The sequence below is a fragment of the Botryllus schlosseri genome, chromosome 2, assembly GCF_051294905.1.
Source record: "Botryllus schlosseri isolate E-star chromosome 2, Bs_hap1, whole genome shotgun sequence".
NCBI classification, from domain to species: Eukaryota; Metazoa; Chordata; class Ascidiacea; order Stolidobranchia; family Styelidae; genus Botryllus; species Botryllus schlosseri.
In genome coordinates this window covers 39,204,189-39,227,188 of record NC_137237.1, presented here as the reverse complement: position 1 = coordinate 39,227,188, position 23,000 = coordinate 39,204,189, and positions in this window count along the sequence as shown.

Genomic DNA, 23,000 nt, shown 5'->3' with positions numbered 1-23,000 from the left:
ATTGAAACAAGAGGTTTGGTTAAGGTAATGGCCGAGAACTAAAATAGACATATTGCTCATTATGTTACATTACTACTAGTTTACGACAACTTGAGATGTAAGCTTCGATCACCTAGTTGACCGTTAATTTATCTGTGAGGAGCAATGTAGGCTCCGTGAAACGCACGATCATTGAATGATTGGTCGTTCTCACGGGTTAAACCAGCGTTTCGCGAACAATCTGAACATATGCAAGATACAGTGATTTTTATCGACGACACGGATTACTTGATGACTTGAAATTGACTCGTGAATTTTGCTCCGAGTGTTTCTTTCAAATCCTCTACTAGTTGCTGACGATAATATTTTGGTCAATATAAGTATACTATTGGATAAATATTGAAGTTCTGTACCTCCAAGAAACTCTTGAAAAAACAAGGTATAACCTACGGACTTTTAGCAAACACATTGGCATTATTCGGCTGGCCTGGTCCTCTAGCAGTCACAAGATTTAATTCTCAAATTGAGTTTGTCATCTATGCAACTCTAGAAAAGTCAAAATAAAGTGTTAAATGCATATTTGTTGCTTACCTTGACGTATTTGATGAAATATATGTTCTTTAATTGTAGATTGGAACTCCACTATAAACTTCTCGCTTCCTTCTGTAGAGATGCTTGATCACTCAACCTTCATTTACGTCAGGGATTTCGTTTGTGTTGGTGAGCGCGTAAAGCAGTGGAATTTTATGTTCATTAAGCTTATATATATGTGCGAATTGATTTATTAAAAGCAGCGAACTTATTTCCGCAGTACTCAAGTGATATATATAGTGCATTAGGATATTTAATTGAATGGGAAATGATACTTCAAACTCAAGCATGTGCCTTGAATCCATTTAAACTATATATATTTCTTCCATGAGCTCATAAAATAAATATTATATCTATCTTTGTACATGTTATTTTCGCTTTAATGACGGTTTCAAGATTGCAAGCAATCTCCATTATGGGTATATTTTGAAACAGATTACGATATTGATTTCACTTTAGCACTTGGCGCTGTTGATACCCAATTCATGACGTTTAAGATAGGGTTGCCATACGTCCGGAATTTCCCGGACATGTCCGGAATTTCACTGAAAAATCTGCGTCCGGGAGGAATTTCTAAAATATGCCTAAATGTCCGGAATTTTGAAGGCTTGAAGCAGGCTCAAAAGTTTTTCGTATTCAACATAAACAATATTATATTTTCAAGCAGATTTATGATATTCAAAATTGTTCTTCGCCGCGCGCGAGTTAATGCAACGTGTAATGATATTAGTATGGGCAGCAGGCACCACCCTCTCCAAAAATGCAATCAAAAGTGATACAAATAACCATCATTTACTGAAATAAGTCTGATTGTAATCGCAATTTTAAGCTAATGGTATATTCCTAGAGCTGGTTAAGGCCGATTGGATGCTTCAATCACAGACAGTGGTTCCAAATCTTGGTGTCGTTCGCCTTTATCTGGGGATCGCGATGATGTTGAGCTTTGCCATGGAACATTTTCAAGTGGGAAATGAGGTCGCGACCATAGAAGGCTGGAAATCACCGGATGTGCAACCTGCTGGTGCATTTTATAGTAGCCTAATATACGGAAGAATCAATATTATTGGCAGAATTCATACATAAAATTTAACAGCCAAATGTATATAGTAAGTGCCCAACAAGTTACATCGACTATCCTATGGTGGGCCCAAGATCGGTGCTTTTTTGGGCGGAAGGGGGTGGGGAGAAAAATGTTGTTTCGGATCTGATTAAAACACATATACAGATAGCCCACCGACCTAACAGTATAGCAGGACTGCCAAACACAATCCTGGCAGGCCAGACACGGCCCTCCAGATGATTTCATCCGGCGCGCGGAGGAATCTACTGCAGACCCTAGCAAGTAGCACTCACCAGAGCTCACATTACAGATGGCCCAATTCATGACCTATGTTCCACTCCATTCCTGTATAGTGTATACAGTCGATGAACAATGCTTTTCCAGTGTGACGTCATATTGACGGTCAATGAGTTACAACTCATTTTAAAATCCGCTAGTGGGCGCTAAAGAGGGTCCGGAATTTGCTTCACAAAAATATGGTAACCCTAGTTTAAGATGCCTAATCATTTCCATTTCTATCCCATCATCACATGTTTTTCAGCTCTATATATTCTTCGTATTATGGGTCAAATTAAGATACGGACATTGGCGTAGCCAGGGGAAGGGTGATCCCCCCCCCATTTTTTCGTAAATTAATATAAAGTAGATTTTCGGAGGCAGATTTGCTCAGCTTGAAATTACTGATATAACTACACCATTGCGAGGTGCGATATTATAGGTCTCTCTCCACGGCAACTTGCCACTGCACCGTACAGCGATGCCATTACTTTGTCATATGGCGTGTATGAGCGGTTCTCGACCTTTTTGGACATGCGCATCCCTTGGCGATGATCAAACAAATTGCGCCCTCGTGACCCCCCCCCCCCCCACACACACACACACACTTATCGTCATGTCAAAATGAGCACATCATCTAATACAGAGGTAGGCCAACTTTTTGCTAGTCACGGCCGCATTTCGATTACTTAAGTAGCCTAAGGCCGCATTCCAGGGCATAGCCGCACTGAACTGTCTGGACGCAAAATACAAATGTTTATCTGTCCATATCCATTCCCGGTGAACTCCGGACTATTCTACTTGTCACAATAGCCTATTGTACGCACCGAAATAGCGAGTGGCAATGCTATTAATAGTTGCTGTGATTGCACATTGTCGCGAGGACCGCGATAATTTTTCGGATTCACCAATGAATTCCGTCATTAATAGTAGCAGTATCACATATTACTATCATATATTTATCTTTTCTCTGCCCATGTTATCAGATTCACCGGTAGGGTTAATGGAGGGAGTGCTTTGGAAAATTTAGGTCAAGTTAAAAATGATAATGCATCTTTGGGTGGGCCAATTGTTGTTATTCACTTCATTGCATTCTGTTATTCCTTGACCCCCATCAGGATTGTCGATTAATTATATCGGTAGTGGAAATATATTGAAATCGCCCAAATGTATCATCGACATATTTCTTTCGCGAGGACCACACGATACCGATTCCAGCTCACATTGAGAAGGGTGCTTATATATCAAAATCGAAAAATGAAGTTATGTTGAATCGCGCGGAGCGCGAAGAAAATTTTATGATGAATTAAAATCTCTTGAAAAATTTGGGAGTGAATTCGTAATTTCTATTTGCATGTCGACGGCCGCACAAATTCCCTTCTGCGGCCGCAGGTTGCCCATCCCTGATATAATAGTATACATACCAGGGCTGTGGAGTCGGAGTCGGTGGAGTCGGAGTCGGAGTCTGGGTAATTTTCGCTTGATGGAGTCGGAGTCGGAGTCGTGGGGAAAATACTGACTGGAGTCGGAGTCGTGAAAACTATAATATCTGGAGTCGGAGTCGGAGTCGTGGGGAAAATACTGACTGGAGTTGGAGTCGGAGTTTGTGAGAATGACCCTGACTTCGACTCCGAATCCGACTCCAACTTCTCTATCGTGAAAACATTTGCTCTCAAAGAATTTTCAATAGAATTTTTATGTACCACCAATCATCTGTTATTAATATCCATACAGATCAGGTGCGGCCAGCCCATGGCAAGCAGCCCAAATTTGGCACACGAGAAGGTTGGGTGTGGCCTGCGAGGTAATTGTCGAAATTATTTATGACATCAGGTGCAATTGCAAGGTCAACCAAAATATGATTAACATGACCGCGAAATTTGATGATGACTAAAACAACAGTTTTGACGCATTGACGTATCCAGGGGCCAGCCACATTGATCCCAGATCTTCGTATATTACCATAAAGTAGGATATTTCATAGCAGATTTATTTGACTTGAATTTTCTCGGTACTTCGCATGATTCATTGTCACTAGATTTCTTGCATTCAGTAGGCTATTTGAGTGTGTATGTGTAAGTATGTATATATGGTATGTCTTGCGCCAAGTTTAAATCCGCATTCCAGTTGTTGAGTCTTTAACATTTCTAACAAATTTCCCAAAACTTGTTTGAAAACAGCAAATAAACATTGAACAGGACATCAATTTATTTCAAGGTAGGTTTCACTGAGACTAATCCTAATGCTGGTAGTGATCACAGAGAGCACGGCGTCGTTCTGTACTGCCATGCTAAATTGGGTCAGTTTGGGAATTTAATTAAATTGTGTTGATTTAGGGTAGCCTAATTGAGGGCGAAACCGGGCAATCTATATTGCATCCAAGTCTGTCTTAGGCAGTGCAGTTCGCCCGCTATTAAAAACAGCTACCCAGCGCACCGGGCTTTATAGGCTACTGCCACAGCTATGCAATAATGAGTGACTAACACGTGGGAATTGCTCTAAATCAGTGGTTCTCAACCGCCGGTCCGCGACGACATTCCTGCCGGTCCGCCAGGTATATTATAATTTTATTCTTTAATTTCAAGAAAAATGTTGAACGCTGGTCCATTGATAAAATATATAAAACATCAAATTTTAAACTGATTCATAACTTCGTGAGGTAACATTAGGGCTGGAAACATGTTCGATTTGACTTAAAGTTCAAGACGTTTTATTCGACGACATGCGAGCGACAAATACAGAACAGATACGAGCTCACTCATCGCTAAACAGCGCAGTTTGATCATTGGTTTTCGATTCATTCATTTTGTGCAGGAACGTAACTCGGGGATCTCAAACCGCTTAATCGGAGAGGGGCCGAGCTTCAAAAGGGCCCAAAATTATTTCGCCAATGAACATAAATCAGCGTATTTATTTGAAACTTTTTCCAGCATTTCTCAATTTCTTTTCGCGCTTTGCACGAAATAGTGTGCCTAAATGTCTTGCTTAATAGACGACCGGATTTATCGGCATTTCGGCGTCAGCCATTACCGCGTCACGAAGCACCAACACATAATAAAGTTTAGGTTAACATGGGACTCCGAAAGATGGACCAAAAATTCGGCCGCGAAAAACCGCTTCGGTTGTGAATGATCGAAAATTTTAGCCATTGGCGCGATCAGTTACGTAAACTCTCTGCTTACGCTGAGTAGAATACATGTGATCACAAGTACAGGTGAAATATCCACCCAACTGTAGGGTCTGGGGGCGAATCCCTCGGAAGTTTGGCTTATCGTCCTGTAGGGGTCCCAAGACCAACGTTTTTGGGGGTGGGCTGAAGAAGTGCATTTCGGCCCGGATTTGTGGATGGCCGGTATAGCTGTTGTATTGCGTTTTCTTGCGGCACGCATTGTATTCGTAGTTGGCAGAGTAGCCTTCGTCTGGTGGCAGTGGGTATGAGCAAGGTAGCACGACAAGATGCTTGGTTCGACTCCGATACGCTTCTTCTCTCGATATTATCAAAGAGATGAATATTATTGGAGTTGGCGTGGTCGCTTAATCCCACGGCCTTCGGCGCGAAAGACTGTAAACGAATCTCGGCGGTAGCACGTTTATCTGGCAAGGCAATTTTACCTCGACTCGGAAGACTCACTACCATAAAATCACATGGATGCCATCGTGAATATAATTACCTGCGATCAGAGCCCTCTAAATGTCACTCTATAGCACTATAGCGTGATCTGTCGTGGGCGCGCGTTCTTCTGGGTCCGCGTCTCGGTGAGACAAAGTAGACACATCAGCATTACCTTTTTATTAAAACAGCTAAAACACGACGATGCTCGTCCGACGGAGACTAAGAGCGACTGGCATCGCGGACGGTGACTCAAAGGCGACTGGGTCGTAAAAGAGTACAACACAACAAGACGTAGCCTAGCAGTAACATATTCAGTGATCAGCGGGGATAATTACAGGTTAATCATGGAGCGGTACGCTACAAGGGCCCCCCTGGTTGGTAAAAGCTTTAGGATATAATATGGACACTACATCAGTCGGCGATTCAAGTATATACGAATGAAGGACACTACCAGCATGACAAGGTAGTGATTACAGTTTAGGTTTCGAATACGAGTTCAATTCTAAATGTTCTAACGACTAATGAAAGTGAGATGGGCGTGGTGGTAAAGCTATAAACGACACAATTATTCGTTTAGCGATAATGATGCACTTTACAATGTGAAAGGCTCAAGACACGATTTATAGAACACACAGGAGATGAAGGAGCCTGTTGCGAAAAAATACAAGTGATGGCGGAAAAGTGAATGAGTAACACACTAAATATCCATATTAAATACTGGTGACAACACAAAATCATTCAAGTGGTGTGGAGTACGAATAATACGGCCACTGGCCGACACAGAGTTTGTTCGCGAAGTGTCAACTTGCGGTGGCGTCAATTCGTCGAGACGCTCGATGGGAAGTCTGCCAGGTATAAGCCTGTCGGTTGAGGCGTCATACGGACCCTTATTCGTTTGAATTGTGAAACATTTATGAGTGTGTTTTAAAACTTGATGTGGTCCAGAATAAAACGGATCGAGTGATCTACGATGACCATCTATCCGCAAGAAAACGTGCGTGCAATTATTCAAATCGTTTGGGACATAAGATTTTTGATTCGAATGAAACCTAGTCGGCATCTCACCCAAAGCTGAGAAAAAGCGCTTCAATTCACCGACGTAGTTGAACTCATTAACGTTATTACCACTGGAAGAGGGATTGACTAATTGACTGGGTAATCGAAGGGAAGTGCCATACACAAGCTCTGCTGGTGAATAACCGAGATCTTCCTTGACAAAACATCGCAGCCCTAAAACAATTAAGCCTAAATGATGATACCAATTATGAGGACTTTCTAATGCGCGGAGGGAGGCTTTCAAAGTTCTGTTATAGCGTTCGACAAGAGAATTTTGTTCCGGCTTATACGCCAAGGTTGTGATATGGAAAATACCCAAAAATTGCATATACCGAGTCCATTCCAGCGAGGTAAACTGACTTCCTCGGTCGGTTATTACTTTACGGGGTGAGCCGAAATTTGACAGCCAGCCAAAACTAAACGCATCAATAACAGTTTGGGCACGAATGTCTATCATGGGAACACATACGGGCCAGCGAGTATAGCGATCAACACACATCACAATATACGAGTAGCCGCAACTATTCGGGAGTGACAAAATGTCCGCGTTAACCGTATGAAAGCGTTCGGAAGGGACGGGAAGACTGTTAATTGCAATTCGAGTATGCCTATGAATCTTCGATCGTTGACACTGCTGACAATGACGGACGAAATCGTTCACATGCCGTTTCATGCCGGGCCATACATAACGTTCAGCCATTAATTTAGTGGTCGCGCGTATACCGGGGTGCGAAATATCATGCACACTGTGCATCACAGTATCTCGAAGTGGCGCAGGAACGTAAGGACGTTCTCTACCAGGTAACGACTTGTCGAAGATGATAGGATCGTTCAACTCTTCGAAATGCACTTCCGCGAGATGCAACGAATGGTCACCGGCGTTAGCGAGGAGTTCTTTGAGCTCATCATCATCTTTCTGGGCTTCTAATAATGCTTCCGCTGTCATGGGAACAGTGTTCGGAAAAATCGCGTTCACATTCAGTCTGGAGAGAGTATCAGCAGCTGTGTTCAGATTCCCTTTGATATGTCTGACGTCGTCGTCGATGAATTCCAACTGTCTTGCTTGACGATCCAGAAGTTTGTCGGTCGGATTCCTTAACGATTTTACAAGACCGTCATTATCGGTAATCAGCTGAAATTTCCTACCCTTTAGCTGGACATGAAAATGCTTGATTGCTGAATAAGCCGCTAAAAGCTCGCGATCAAATGCGTAGTACTTGCGCTGTGTCGGGTTCAAGGTTTTCGAAAAGAATGCTAAGGGTAACCACGAATCACCACATTTCTGTAGCAAAACATCTCCAATTCCGACTTGACTAGCGTCTACCACAAATGACAGTTCAGCATCGTGAATCGGGTGGGATAATATGACATTGTCGGACAGTTCGGTCTTGATGCGCTCAAAAGCTGTGTTAGCACTGTCTGTCCATTTGACACGATCACGCTTATTCGATGCTGCATTGGCCGCGTCATACAGTGCCTTCAAAATCTCGGCACAGTTTTTGACAAGACGGTGGTAATAACAAACTAGTCCAAGGAATGAACGTAGTTGTTTCACATTTTTCGGGACGAGGATAGTTAGAGATTACTCTTCAACTTTTGATGATAAGGGACTAATGGTGACCTAAAAATTCGATTTCTTCTTTACCGAAACTGCACTTATCGTCATTTATGACCAGTCCGAACTTACGAAACCTTGAGAACAATTCCTTTAATATTGCCATGTGCTCTTCATCAGTTCGAGTCGCAATAATTAAAATGTAGTCTAAAACCACAAAATATTGTCCAGTCCTTCGGTTACTTCGGATATAAAACGGCTAAAAGTACTACAAGCGTTGGTCAAGCCAAACATCATCGTCGTTGGTTGGAATAGTCCTTCAGGACAAATAAAAGCAGCCTTCTCTTGATCGTCCGGATGAAGAGGAATTTGATGGTACGCCTTCGCTAAGTCAACTTTGCTAAAAACATTACAGTTCGACAGTTCATTGGTAAAATCACGCAAAAATGGGACAGGCCAGCGATCCTTGACCGTTTGATTGTTTAATTTCCTATAGTCGACACAGATTCTAATATTGTCTAACCGCTTTGGTACGACAGTAATAGGAGAGGCGAAAGGCGATTTTAAGCGAATGATTACACCGGACTTCAACATCTCTTGCAATCGATTCTTCACCTTCTGTTTCAAATGTGGCGGCAATGGGCGACAGCGAGAACAAGTGGGACATCCGTTAGTAATAATACGATGTACAGTACCGTGATTAGCTCGTACTGCTGCATTCCGTGGAACGTTAATGTCATTGAAGCTCGACAAAAGATCTACATATGGCCTATTGCAGTGGTTCGCAACCTGTGGTACGCGTACCACTAGTGGTACGCGAAGGTCTTCCAGGTGGTACGCGAGTAGATTTTTTGTTTATCGACCGAAGGGAGTTATCAGTTCAAGTGGGGTAGATTTGAAAGCATCGAGTGAAGAGAGAGAAAAGGAGGTATTCGTGTCCGCCTGCACCATCGAAATCAGGGGTGACCAAACTGCGGCCGTAGAAGGAAATTTGTGCGGCCGTGGCCACACAATTCAATTAGGATGTGTTGGCGGCCGTCGACACGAAAATTGAATTTACAATTTAACTCCTGAATTTTTGAGAGATTTTAATTGATTTTGAGATTTTCTTCGCGCTATGCGCGATTCAATTTTTCAGTGTTAGTATAGAAGCGCCCTTTGCAATTTGCGCCCCATAAAACAGGTGCGAACAACAGGAACGTGATGTGCCCCATATGGAAATACCAACTCGAAATCGTGTGCTCCTCACGAAAGAAATCTGTTTCTGGCACCTCTGGGCGATTCAAATCTTTCCACTACCTACAATCCTGATGAGAGGTCAAGAAATTCCAGCATGCAGCAAATTGACTAATAACAGTTGGCCCACCCAAATATGCATCATCAAATCATCATATATAACTTGTCCAGTACCCCCTCCATCAACTCTACCGGTGAATCTAATCATATGGGACTAGAAAGGATAAATGTTTGATAGTAATATGTGAAACTACTGATAATATTGACAAAGTTGATTCATTATCCTGAAAAAAGGTTTTCGAGCTTCGCGCGATCATGTCCGTTACCATGACATCACAACTCGCTATTTCGGTGCGTATGGTAGGGCCATATCAATGCATAGATTAGTCCGGAGTTCGTAGGAAATGGACATGGAAAATTTAACATGGGTATTGGGCGTCCAGCTAGTTCATAATGAATATACTCCGGAATGCGGCCGTAGGCCACATGAGTAATCGAAATGCGGCCGTGAATAGCCAAAAGGTTGGCCACCCCTGATCGAGATGTTTTTGACGACGGAGATGCGATACGATCGTAAGGTCATCTAGTCTACACGCCCGTTTTTTCTCCTCTATGCTATCCATGGATGCCGAGCGCCTAGCAGGATAGCGGCGGATACCAGTTTTCGAGTCTTTGGTCTGACCCGGCCGGGGATCGAATCCACGACCTACCGATCAAGAAGCCGGACGTATCACTATTACACAATCACGTCTGGGCATTGGGAATCTTATCTAACCAAATTCCGTTTTAATATGGTTGACCACAAGAAGTCATCATGGAATCACTACAGAAATCATATACTGCGCCTTAAATTGGGCAGTTTATTTTCTGTTTCGCTGCCTTCCGCAGCTCAACACGGTGGAAACATTTTTGACCGCCTTCGGCGCGCGTAACTTATGTAGGTGGTACGCGAGCACTGCGTAAAACCTCGAAGTGGTACGTGGGTGGAAAAAGGTTGGGAACCACTGGCCTATTGTGATCAGGCGCTATACAGTTCAACCCGCGAACTACTGGATTACACTTCCAGCCAGGAATGAAACCTCCTGAAACAGTATCAATCAGACGATTGGTCCTCAAATCAACGACGAGGGAAAATCGCTTAATCAAATCAGCCCCCAATATGACAATGTGTGTATCAGGAACATAGAATCGAAATCCATATTCCATACTTGTGTCTTTCGGAGAACTCGATCCTTAAATATCTCGTTCCAAACGTCACAATTTTTGATTGATCTGTAGCGTATAGGCTTAGTCCTGGTTTACTTTCGAAAACGTTACTCGAAGTCGGCAATACAGAAACGGATGCTCCATTGCTCCTGTATCGACGAGGAAAATCTGCCCTGAAATCGAATCTCGCACATGCAATAAAAGGGTTTTGACATTCGGAGTTCACTGTTGAAAATTGTTGCGATCCCTCACGAGGCCTCCGTCTAAAAAAGGGCGATTTGAAGAGCAGGAACATGGTGGACGGCAATTTCGAGCTCGATCACCGAATTTGTCATGATAAAAGCACAAGTGATTGGTACCACACCGATGAGCAAATCGAGTTACCTCACCACGTGTCTCAGAACGGTTTGACAGCGTCCGAAAATCTGGTCGGTCACCTCTTTAGGGTTCATGGCGAGGAACGGAACTACGATTGAAATTGTGCGAGCTGTGTCCGCCCGATGCAGGTAAAAGTCGTGCCGAAGGTATCGCCTTCAATTCCCTGACCTCTCGAGCTATCGATTGAACAGTTCGTTGTAATTCATCTATGATTTGAAACCTCACGAGGAGAAGCGCGGGTGTAGGCTATATACTATCAGCTCGTAGGACAAACTGTTCCACGGTATCGTCTACATGTGGCGACAATATCCCAGCAATATGATCTGGCAAATGACGAAGGAACGTTTCTTTGAAATAACGGTCAGAACTTGGTGTTTGATAAGCCCTCATTGCATTTCGTGATTTTTTCAGAGTTCAGAGGGTTTTAAATCTCTACAGCGATCACTATAAAGCTCCTTAACACGGTCTCGTATTGGAATAGCGTACTCACGCATCAGAAGATCACGCAATACTTCGTAGCAGTCGTCGTCTTCTGGGCCAGGTAACTTTAAACGAATCGGTTCGAGCTGGTTGCCGTCCAAACATCCCAGAACATGAAAATACTTCGACGCAGAGTCCGTAACTCCATAACTTGAAAATCCTGCTTCGATCGAAACAAACCACGACTCTGGCGAATGAGACCAGAAATGTACCACTGGTGGCGGCATCCTCGGGGCACCAGGGAAATTGGTCGACCTGGCAATATCTTCCACCGATAGTTGTCGTCGTCGTCGAGAAGACATTTCAAATACAGGTGAGCAAGGGATTCGAGTCGGCTAGCGCACGTCGGGTTTGAGTCGGCTGGTGATATCATGTCGGCTAGGAAGGCTAGCGAAATCACATTGGCACATTGTTCCCTGCATCAGCCACAAATATATCATGCCTATTGGTCAATTCGTAGGCTTGACATGGGCATTTTTTCGTCGATCGATGGCGCTGCATTTGATGTCGCATCGATCGATGGTGCTGCATTAGATGACGCAAAGTATCTGGAGTTATCTATTATTATAACAGTAATTTAATTATATAGGCCTAGCAGGCACATTAACGTCCAATGCCCACCACATCGGTTAGCAGCTTGATCTGACAACGACATGCGATACAAAACGATCCTTGCAGCCAAGTAATCAAGTATCCTCTGGCATACACGGCATCGTTAGTGACTGCGACATGCATCTCATTCGTAGATTATTTGTTTCAACCTGGAAGAACGGCACCTAGGTGGATATAGCCTACATACAAATTATATAGGATCGGAAACGTGACCAAAATCAAATTTCTGGGAACAAAGCCCCACATTTTACCAATATTACTGGTAGGTTAGGCTACATCGTTGCATCTATTCTACATTTGCAGCACATCTGCAGTGTGTCAAGTTCACTTGCTGCTACAACATAGAAATATTCATAGATTCATCGACACAATTCTCATCGTGCAAATGAGTGCAAGCTCCATTGATGTTGAGGATCTCGAGCGTCGTATGTTTTGTATAGCAGTACGATAATCAAATATGTATAACCGTATATCGCGGACTCATCACCTGATACAGAAAAGGAAGGATTGTATCAGCCTGGCATTATCCAATTCACAGCTATTCAGTTATACCGAAGATAACAAACTATGGAATTGTTTACAACTACATATCCTATACTGTTGGAAAGACATATCAGATCGGGGGAAGCACCGGCTACAGCGAGCTGCTCTGTAGCCGGCCACAGAATGTTATGTGGATTTCACAGCTTTTCTGGAACTTGAAAGAGTATATTCCACATATTTTTGGTTCTTTTATTCCCTAATTGTTTCGTTCGGGTACTTTGATTACGGCATTTAGTATTGAAAACAAGAAAACAGGTAAAATGACCGCATATTGACCGATCCAGTATCTCGATGAAACATAGATTATGCATTCAAGGAGGTATATAGTCGAGTCTACTTAAGCGTAAATCGAAAAAATCTGCAGTTAATTAAGACAAATTTCCAGTACAGTATTGTATTATTCATAAATGAATCAGGGCAATCCACGAAAGATTTAAAAACTGCCCCTACATCCTCAAACTACATGATCAAATATATATGTATTACTTATTCACATCGCAGACTCATCATAAACGATAAACATGGTTGAAAAATGAAGGACATTGTCATCATTATATTGTTTAATCGTGGGTTTGCATATTTACAAAATAAAACTTGTGGAGTATTGGCGATAGTGTGGTAGTATACGCATCAATCACTCGGCACTATGCATCCCTCCAGGGCAACCGTTTATTGTAGATGGCCAAAGCCGCACATAGAAAGCACCAAGTTCAAGTGGTACACCAAATATCGCTACACTATAATATAATGCAGGAACATACGAATATTCAATCATTTACTAACTGAATAAAGGTCTCAATGCAACCAATTTAAGCCTGACAAATTACTGCACTACACACATCTTGCTAAGAACATGAGGCCGAAGGAAATAAACAGACAAGTATTGAGCACAGAAAATCACTTAAGCATGACACCCATTGTTACGTTTGAGCGTGGCTAACAAAACTAACTATACAATTGATTGCAACTGCACAATGCACATTGCACATCTTAAGGTTGAAAATCAATATCAGAACGGGGGAAGCACGGGCCACAGCGAGCTCTGATCTGTTCTGTGGCCGGCCACAGAATGTCATGTGAATCTCACAGCTTTTGGGGAACTTATAGAGATTTTATAACAGATATCTGGTATACATTGTTTTTTCCTATTCTATGCAGTTGCATACGATTAGCTGTGACGAGCGTCAGCCGAATATTTAGGTCTATTTCTATATAAAAAAAGATACAAATCAACACATACCCGTTACCAGTTTTGATAATGTCTTCATCGCTTCTAACTTTCTATACCATTATATTTCCTGTTTCATTTACCGGATATCCTACTTTTTATTGCATTCTTCACATCATTTTTGTGTTTTTAATTGATATATAGAGACTATTCCAGATCGTTTCATCTTCTTCCTATCGTTTCATTGTATCGCTATTCTTCTGGTATTTCCGGTGAAAATGCATATAAACTGAGCTAAACTCTCGCTCTCACCTAGTCTATTTACTGTACGCCCATAACAGAACATAATTGATCATGCATTTGACCACGATTGGGCCATATACAGTACTTATCATCGATACTAACTTGGTATATTGCAGCCGGCCATGAAATTTGGCTATGGCCGTAATGCCTTTAATTTCCGGAAATAAAGCTACACAATATAGCATTCTTCCGATCCACAATCTCGATGCGATGGTTGATATACAATGTTCTTTCCAATTATTTACTAGTTTCAGACGATTACCCCTGACGAATGTCAGCCGAAAATATTCGAGGTATTTCAATATGAATATACTATTCAATTCTATAACGTTTACTAATCGCGCAAAATGTTTACACCGTATCGTATACAACTTCTCCGTATTGCATTTCGACTAAACTACGGGCGTTACAATATAGGGCAGTGGTTCTTGACCTTTTTTCCTCCAGCGCCCCTTTCAAAAATTATCGTGCTCCAGCGCCCCCCACGTCATATTGTAAGGACTGTAATATAGACAATGGGTAAGAGAAAGGGCCGTAACAGCACTTCGTCAGCCCCCCTAAAAACGATTGTCTTGTGCACCCATTGCGTGATAAATCAAGCTTCTGAGGGCTTCGCCCTAAGAACCCCGTCGCGTGATTTCGATGGTCAGCAAAATTTGCGTGACCTGGTCGCCCTAGGCGCCAATTTTTTTTATAATGCATGAATGAATAGGTGGTAATTGTATATGTATGTCGCTATAAACGTTTTATACTCTCAGCCCACGTAATCAGATTGATCAGTAGCGCTGAGTGAGCTGTTGTATCGGAAAATGAAAGCCACGTAATTTATAATTGATCATATTCGGGCATACCCGTTTGTACAATTAATTCGTTACATGTTGTTATTTTGTTACCTCTTGTCCGCTATATAGTCAAAACATATTGAAACGCATAAACGTATTATTCTAAAGTAAGTACACGATTGAAAATTGGTATTTCTTCACTGGCAAATAATTTTCTCTGATGGATGTTATTTGTCCTGTGGAGTGCAGATTGCGACGACAAGATAATTCGGCACCAGCGATTCAAGCACCTATGAACAATTAGACGTATATTCATCGACGTTTACTGTCAATATACGGGCAATCCTCTTAGGCTAAGATTTTCTCGCTGACGATATTTTTGACGCACTTCTCGGAGTCCCATATTGACCGGAACTACATATGTCTTCGTACATCGTAGCCTGGCAATGGCCGACGCTGAAATGCCTATTTCTATTTTCTATATTTATGCGTATTCTTCAGTGGGGGAGTCGTCAAAACATGATGTGCAATTTATGTTCATTCACCGAAATAATTTGGGGCACCCTTCGAGCTCACCGATTGGGGGTTAGGGTTGCAGCAGTTTCGATCATGGCAAGAGGTCTAAGTCGGTCTTCTTATTTTTTTTAGGGGTAACCCGGAGGAACCGCAGTAAACCTCCCCCCGTTGACGCTTGTGACAGCCCCTTGGGGTTGCACCAAGGTACTATTGGCACAAGCGCCCGTAATAGGGCACTTATGAGTCATGGGACTCAAAATCGCCCATCAAGGGTTTGCTAAGTCGGTCTTATCGGGACTTTGGTATTGGAAATATTTCGCGCGTTAATCGCGCGCGAGAACCATTTGACTACAATAAACCATATAATAATTGCGTGTGGTATAATCAGGGTCAAATCAAGGTTGTTATAACAACAATCGGGCACGGTCTCATACCCTGTGGTTCTAACCATCCCTAATTCACATCTGCGATTGGCACTACGGGAAAATTATTGGTATTGGATTTTGTCTTAGTGCTTTGTGTAACTACAAGTAAGTCAACTGAGAATGGGATGCATATTTCTGCTGACATTGAATTTAGTACTGTACCCAGTTAATCATTTTAACATAAACGTATTCAAAACAAAGCAGCTCATATTATATATTATAGCGATATGATACGACGAAGAAATATTCTAACGATTTAATTTTATAGCTCTCAAATAAAAGTATGTTTAGTTATTCATTACGTGCACCAAGCTTCAAAACTTATTTTATGTACGAGGGGGCTTTCACTCTCAAAAGTGATATGCAGTGCCTCCTTCTTCGATTTTCACACGCTGCAGCATTTAATACCTAATTCGAAACAATTTGTTGAAAATAACCCTAGCGAGCGTGACGGCAGTGTCTCAACGGGAAATTGGCGATCTAACAGTACGCGCAATTCGTTTTACATGAATTATAATAACCCACTACATTTATGAAAACATAGAATATGTAGCAAAAATCGTCGCGATAAGCGCGACCAAAAATTTCGGGATTTGACATGTTCTGTGGAATGTTAATTTGCTCTGAATACTCATTAAGGACATGCCATACTACCGCATCATCTAATGCGAAGATATTTTCTTTAGCGCCCCCATATCGCCCCCTGATCCCAGCGCCCCACTGAGCGTTAGCGCCCCCTTCAAAATCGCCAGCGCTGGAGGCAAGGTTAAGAACCGCTGCTGTACAGTAACTCATGTATTTTATTTGCAGTTCTACGTGTGCCTGAGCGATACAACCCCTCCTTACAGGCATATTTAACTTTATATTAGGTATTTTATTCAAGATATATGGCCAATTATTCTATCTTTCACACAGCCACAGCTAGCAAAATGTAATGACTTTGAATCGTCACTAATACTTCGAAAAATCAATTTGACTTGAATTATGACTTGACTTGACTCGAGTCGTCTCTAAAAAATCAGTGACTTTAGTTGACTCGAGTCTTCTTCGAAAATCGATTGACTTGACTTGACTAGAGTCAAAATGTGCAATGACTCGAGATGACTCGTGACTCGAAGGTAGCGACTTGATCCAAACACTGCTAAAGGGCGGCCCACGAATCAATTCAAATGTTGAATGCGGCCCGCGAGCTAAAAAGTTTGCCCAACCCTGCTATAAAATATACCAAGTAATTCTGAATGTTCTTGCCGAGGGTATCCTACCAACCATTTACAGGGCTACTCTCACATAAAGCATGGCCAAATCTCGAATAACTGTTTCGCCACACATTTTGACACGTTCATAACCCAAAAAATAGAAAACTAAAATGAGAAGTTTTCGATAAACACAGGGGTAGAAAGGAGTAGCATGTTTACTACTCCAACGCTGATATGCTACAACAACCGCGTCACCGAAGTCCTCAAATGCCTCAATTAGTAAAACTATAGGTACCTGTGAAGGCAAGGACATGATAGAGTTGAAATTTAGTTTTCTCTATAATATCGATTTTAGCTGCTGAAGATTGAATTTGACGAATATCATACATCATACTCTATCGCTAACAGATGTTCCACTTGAGTCACCTGAAACCGTTTGGAAGCGATCACGACGTGATACGGGATTGAATCGATCACAAAATACATGCAAATGATCACCAAACTTGATCAATAGATAATGCGAACTTGAAAAGATTTGAACCAATATGCGAACATTATAGTCTCTTGACGAACAGGGACCAGTCAGAGTTTCTATCTAGCCATGATCATACTGACGCGTACGCCACAAATGAGCTTACAAAATTATCAAGTAAACCGAACGCCTTTTTTTGAAATGAAGAGTAGGCCTACATAAGTCATTACAAATCAAACGCGCAACCTTACAGGAAATGAAATGAAACTTCCAATCATCTAAGACGTGGAGAATGTTTATTGCCAGCGGGCCATTGCGGAAAATAACATCCGATTGCCAAAAAAATCCTTTCAGATATATTTCCGTAGTCTAATAAATAAAACAGTGGTAATCAAAATCTGGTATATACATAGCACTAATGGTACATTGGTGCTATTTAAATGGTATGCACGAAGGGTTCTACGGTTCAATTGTATTCAATTTTTTGCTCTTTGGAGTAGCTAAAATCACTACAAATACACCATGTATGAATTGCACTGTAACTGATTCACAGAGCGGAAATACAAGCAACTGGTGAGATCCTCCTCCTAGGCTTCTATAGAGCTAACATACTAATTTATGAGTATAGTGAGCAGGATATATTTAGAATATTTCGATGTAATTAATTAATTGGTGATGCTTAAGACCTTCGTCATTATAAGCAGCACCATATCATGACTTTAATATCCAATATTATTATTACCATATAACTATAACTACACAACAGTAGGCTGTTAATAGCAATTTTGTATGCCACTATGTGCCTTATGGGGCAACAAGTTCGGAAATATATTCATTTTATCTCATCATCGATTCTCTTCCATTAATCACCCTCCCAGTTTTCTCTAGTTTTGTAATGAAAAGACCTACTTAAAAGCAGCTTTTCTGCCTAATTGAAATCCCAAAGGAGCAAGTTAAGAACAACTGTTATAAAATAAGCGAACAATTCTCTTCACGAGACTCGAGCCCGTCGCATTGCTTTTTTACAAAGATAATTTCCTGATCTCACCAAATATGTAATTAAATACGATCCGTCAAGACATATTTTCGGTACAGATCGGCTTTCTATGAAATCTTTACCATAATTTCTAAAATTTCATGAACGTTGCAGGCTGACTCCGCCAGATGACGCTATGCGACCGTAAATACGGCATCAAAATGTTGCTAGAAATCTCAGCCGCTCACCGATACCTGAGTATCATCATCATCATCATCATTGGTTTATTAGCAATTTTATCAGTTCAATACACCACAAAAATGCGATACAATGAAAAGACAGGAAGATGTCGAAGCGACAAGGAGTAGTCTATGGAATCTGACACCCACCTTGGCCTAGGCGATGTAAAGAGGAGGCATGCACACTGAATGAAAGTAAAGAAGATAGTATAGAAAAAGAGTAAGACATAATATGATTTTGCAGGAAAGTGATGATTATAAATATCTTACAATCCCAATAAATGCTACTCTTGCACAAAAAACCTTGCCAGTTACGGCAAATACAACCATAATCTTCTAACCAACCATGAAATCAATTAATATTGTATTGAATTATGTATTACAACCACTGGTTCGCTAAAGACATAACTTCAACATGACCACACTGTGTGAATGGTTAAATTCAGCTAAAATCACCTTTCTTATTTACCTTGTGTCATCTGGCGGCAAAAACTCAACCAGAAAGTGTGGATGGTGCCAGCGGGTTTGTAAAGCAACGTCTTACTTCACGCATCAATATAGTGCCGGTTTTAAGCGATTAACTGTCGCCAAGCCAATCGTATCAGCATCTTGTTGTTATCAGTTATAGCAGGGGCCGGCAACATACGACCCGTGACGGGATTTTGAGTGGCCCGCAGACAGTGATTGGTCATGCATGATAACGTGACCCTCGGGTCTACCTACATTTGCGAGCAAACATTTTCGACCACGAACATTAACAATCTAACTGACGTTCACGTGCATTCTTTCCCAAGAGTTTCTACGTTTGACATGCAGGCACACTTTAAAGAACTTGTTCACAACCTTGATGGACCACAGATGTCTCATTGACTTCAACAGCTATTGAAGTACAATAATAATCCTAAAAATACTGTGTTTGGTCTCTATACTTTAAACCTGTGGCTCCCAACCTTTTTCGGTGTCAGGGCCAAATTTAGAATTTCAGAGTACGGTCGGGGCCGCACGAATACCAGGGCAATGAAACGGACCCAAAATAGTCATCAAAATATGAAAATTGGCATCGTTCCGATCAATTGCTTGACGCCATTAGCCATTGTTATGGTCATTGTGTTGCTGCGCTCCCATTGTTCAGAACAATCGACCTTTGGTGGTTATTTCGGTGTAGTTTTATTGCCCTGGCGAGATTTCAAGTTGTATATTTGGAATCAGTGCGACACCAGGTTTCGATAAAGACCGGACATGTCAAATTATGCGGACGCTTCGGTCGTGAGAGACCAATTATGCAGCTTTTGGGGAGATTTAGTGAGTGAGATTTTAACGCCCAGACGCACGATGCGCGAGAATTTTCTGTAATTCATGATTGAATCGGTCAATATGATCGGGAATTGCCTATATATTGCCATCTAATTCTATCCTCTCTCTGCTCCCGTAATCAGTTTTACAGGTAGAGCCGAGGAAGGTGCGTTTAAAAAGGTAGGGCCTCTCAAAAATAATTAAACATCTTCGTGCGTATACCCGTTGGCCGAAACGAAACAGCACTTCGTCAGCCCCTCCCCCCCTAATAAAATAATAATAAACTTGGGTCTAGGGCTCCCATAGGTTGATAAACCTACCCGAATCACCTTGTTCGCTTTTGCCAGGAAACTAGTCGTACCGTCAAGTAAGCCAGCGTGAAGCGCGAAAATTTTCGATAATTCATGATAAAATCTGTCAACATGATCGAGAATTGCATATATATTGCTATCAATTTCTTGTCCTCGCTGTTCACGTAATCAGATTTACCGGTAGAGCTGAGGGAGGTGTCTTAGAAGCTGTAGGACCCATTAGTATGATTCCGTAACATGTTATTTCGTGACCTCCAGTCTGCTACATCAAAAAATATAGAATCGCCCAAACGTAGGCTTCTGAACTAAGAGACGCACACGATTTCAAATTGGTATTTCTTCACTGGAATATGATTTTTCCCTGCGGGATAGTATTTGTCTCGTGAGGTTCAGATTGCCAAGACAGTATTTTGTATATATAACGAAGTTTTTGGTCAGCAACAGGGCAGTCCTGTTCAGCCGAAGTTTTCTCGCCGCCGATCGTTCTGACACACTTCTTAGAGTCGCATGTTACATGGCCTAAAACTTAATATGTCTTGATGCGTCGTGGCGCGGTAATATTCAACGCAGATATGCCCAATGTCCATTGCTATAAATCTTGCGCATTTTTTCTCGGGGATGAGTACCTAAAAATCAAAATATGTAACAGCATGAAATCACGCCTAGAGCAAAAAAATTGAAAAAGATGCATAAATTTTCAAAAAATACTCTATAATTCAGGCTAATTCAAGGAATTATTTTGAGCCCCGTTGAAGCTCGCCCCCCCCCCCCCCCCCATTAGGGGTTTGGCGTACGGCAGTTATGGTCCTGTCTTTACCTATATCTATAGCTACTGCACGTTCAACTGGAAAGTTATGGCACATCGCATTGAAACAGCAGGGGCGTAACGATAGCAGTCTACTCACGACTTTCCTGCAATCCTAATTAAAAACTGCATACTCCAAGCCAAGCTAGTGTATTTTATAAATACAGGGCCGCGGTTGGGAATCACTGCTTTAAACTTAACGGTTAGATTAGATACGATTTATTCCTTGTATTGGTGGATTAATACCTTATCCATTTCAATGACTTTGCTCGTCTGTTAATCCCATCTACTTCCAAATGTCGTGAATAACGACGTGAAAATCTGCATGTATTCCGAAATCGAATTGCATTCTTCGAGATAGCAGAAATAGAAGTATGTCCACTACCCAGCCAATGTTATAGAAGTATAGTTAGGGCTTGTACTCACGTAGGAGTAACATCGGGAATTCCTACATACTACGATTAGAATTATTTTTTTCCGAAGCATGTCACAACGACTTCAAGTGGAACTAGGCAGTGAACGTCTGGAAGGTCTGTTAAGTCCCCAAGTAGGTAGTTTGGAAAAGTAGATTTGTTCGAGAGGACATATACCTTCAGCTGATATAATTGGAGGTGGATATCCGGAGTAGCAAGGTGCATCGTCAGCACAAGCTGAAATGACACATGGCGCTACAAATGCATGGATTCAGTTAGCGGGATACAGCTGGCATGACATTCAGACACAACACGAATGCACACATATTTCCAGACTAGTTTTCATACTTGAAAAAATCAGTATATATGAAATAATCAGGTTAGACTAAAAAGCGGTTTATCGGAAGTTGAATTGATATGACAACAAATCGATATTACTTGAGTACTTGATCAAAAGTGCTTGAGTGGTTCGAAAAAGTAGATATGTTTCGTTTCCTACCACCTCTCCTATCCAGTGTCTCAATCTAACGATCAACTATTAACTTGCCAGTGAATTGTAATTCATTTTGATGCGCTTGGCTGAGCGTCAATGTTCACTTATTCCCAAACTGTGTTCCGATGCACACAAGTGTGTATAGCCGCAGGTTCTCAGATGTGTCGCCTAATTTGTTGGGGAATTTTGGAAGAGAACTGTATAAATAATTAAATTCTGCATTTGATTTAAAAAAAAAGTTTTCCATAAAAAAAAGCTGAATGAGTTTTAATTGCCTTTTTTCACATCCTATTGCTTGATCTATGAAAATGCAGCAAAATTAAATCATCAATCTCGTCGTCGTGGTTTTGTGAATATTATGTTTTGACAGCAATTAACTTGGAATTGTCGACAAAATACGGGTATGTTTGTCCACAATGCAACTTCACTTCTGTCTTGTGTGTTCGAATAAAGAGACGCGGGCAGGTCCCTCTCATTGACAAGTGAAAAAATGTTTTCTTTTGTAGAATGTGCCGCGAGCGTTTTATATTTTCTCTGGCATGCCATAAGTTGAAGAAGTATTTGAATCACTGGTATAGTGTTGGAATATGCTGGCAGTCAGTAACATCCTAATATTATCGCGACTTAATATTCTAGATTTCTGTTGAAGCTGTACACTATCCACCGGCAACAGTCAGTATTCATAGCGTGAGACGCACTGTAAAATCCCCTATAATGAGCCTCGCAACCGATGTCGTTATCGAAAAAGTTCACAATTCACATCGATCCGAATGACACGATGAGTGCTCTTTAGATAAGTAAATAGTAGCGGTAATAGTTGTATATGAAAAAACAACATTCCAATATCGATATAGCCCAATAGAACGTTCTACAACTGCAACGCCAATCTGTTACCGTCCGTGTCAACTCCTGAACTCGTGATGGAGGTTCTGCCAGGCTCCATCTTGCCCTCTGATCCGTCTTGACCCAGATCAAAAGGGTTCGTTCAAGCCGGTGGATCAGAATTCACTCTAAAGCAGTATA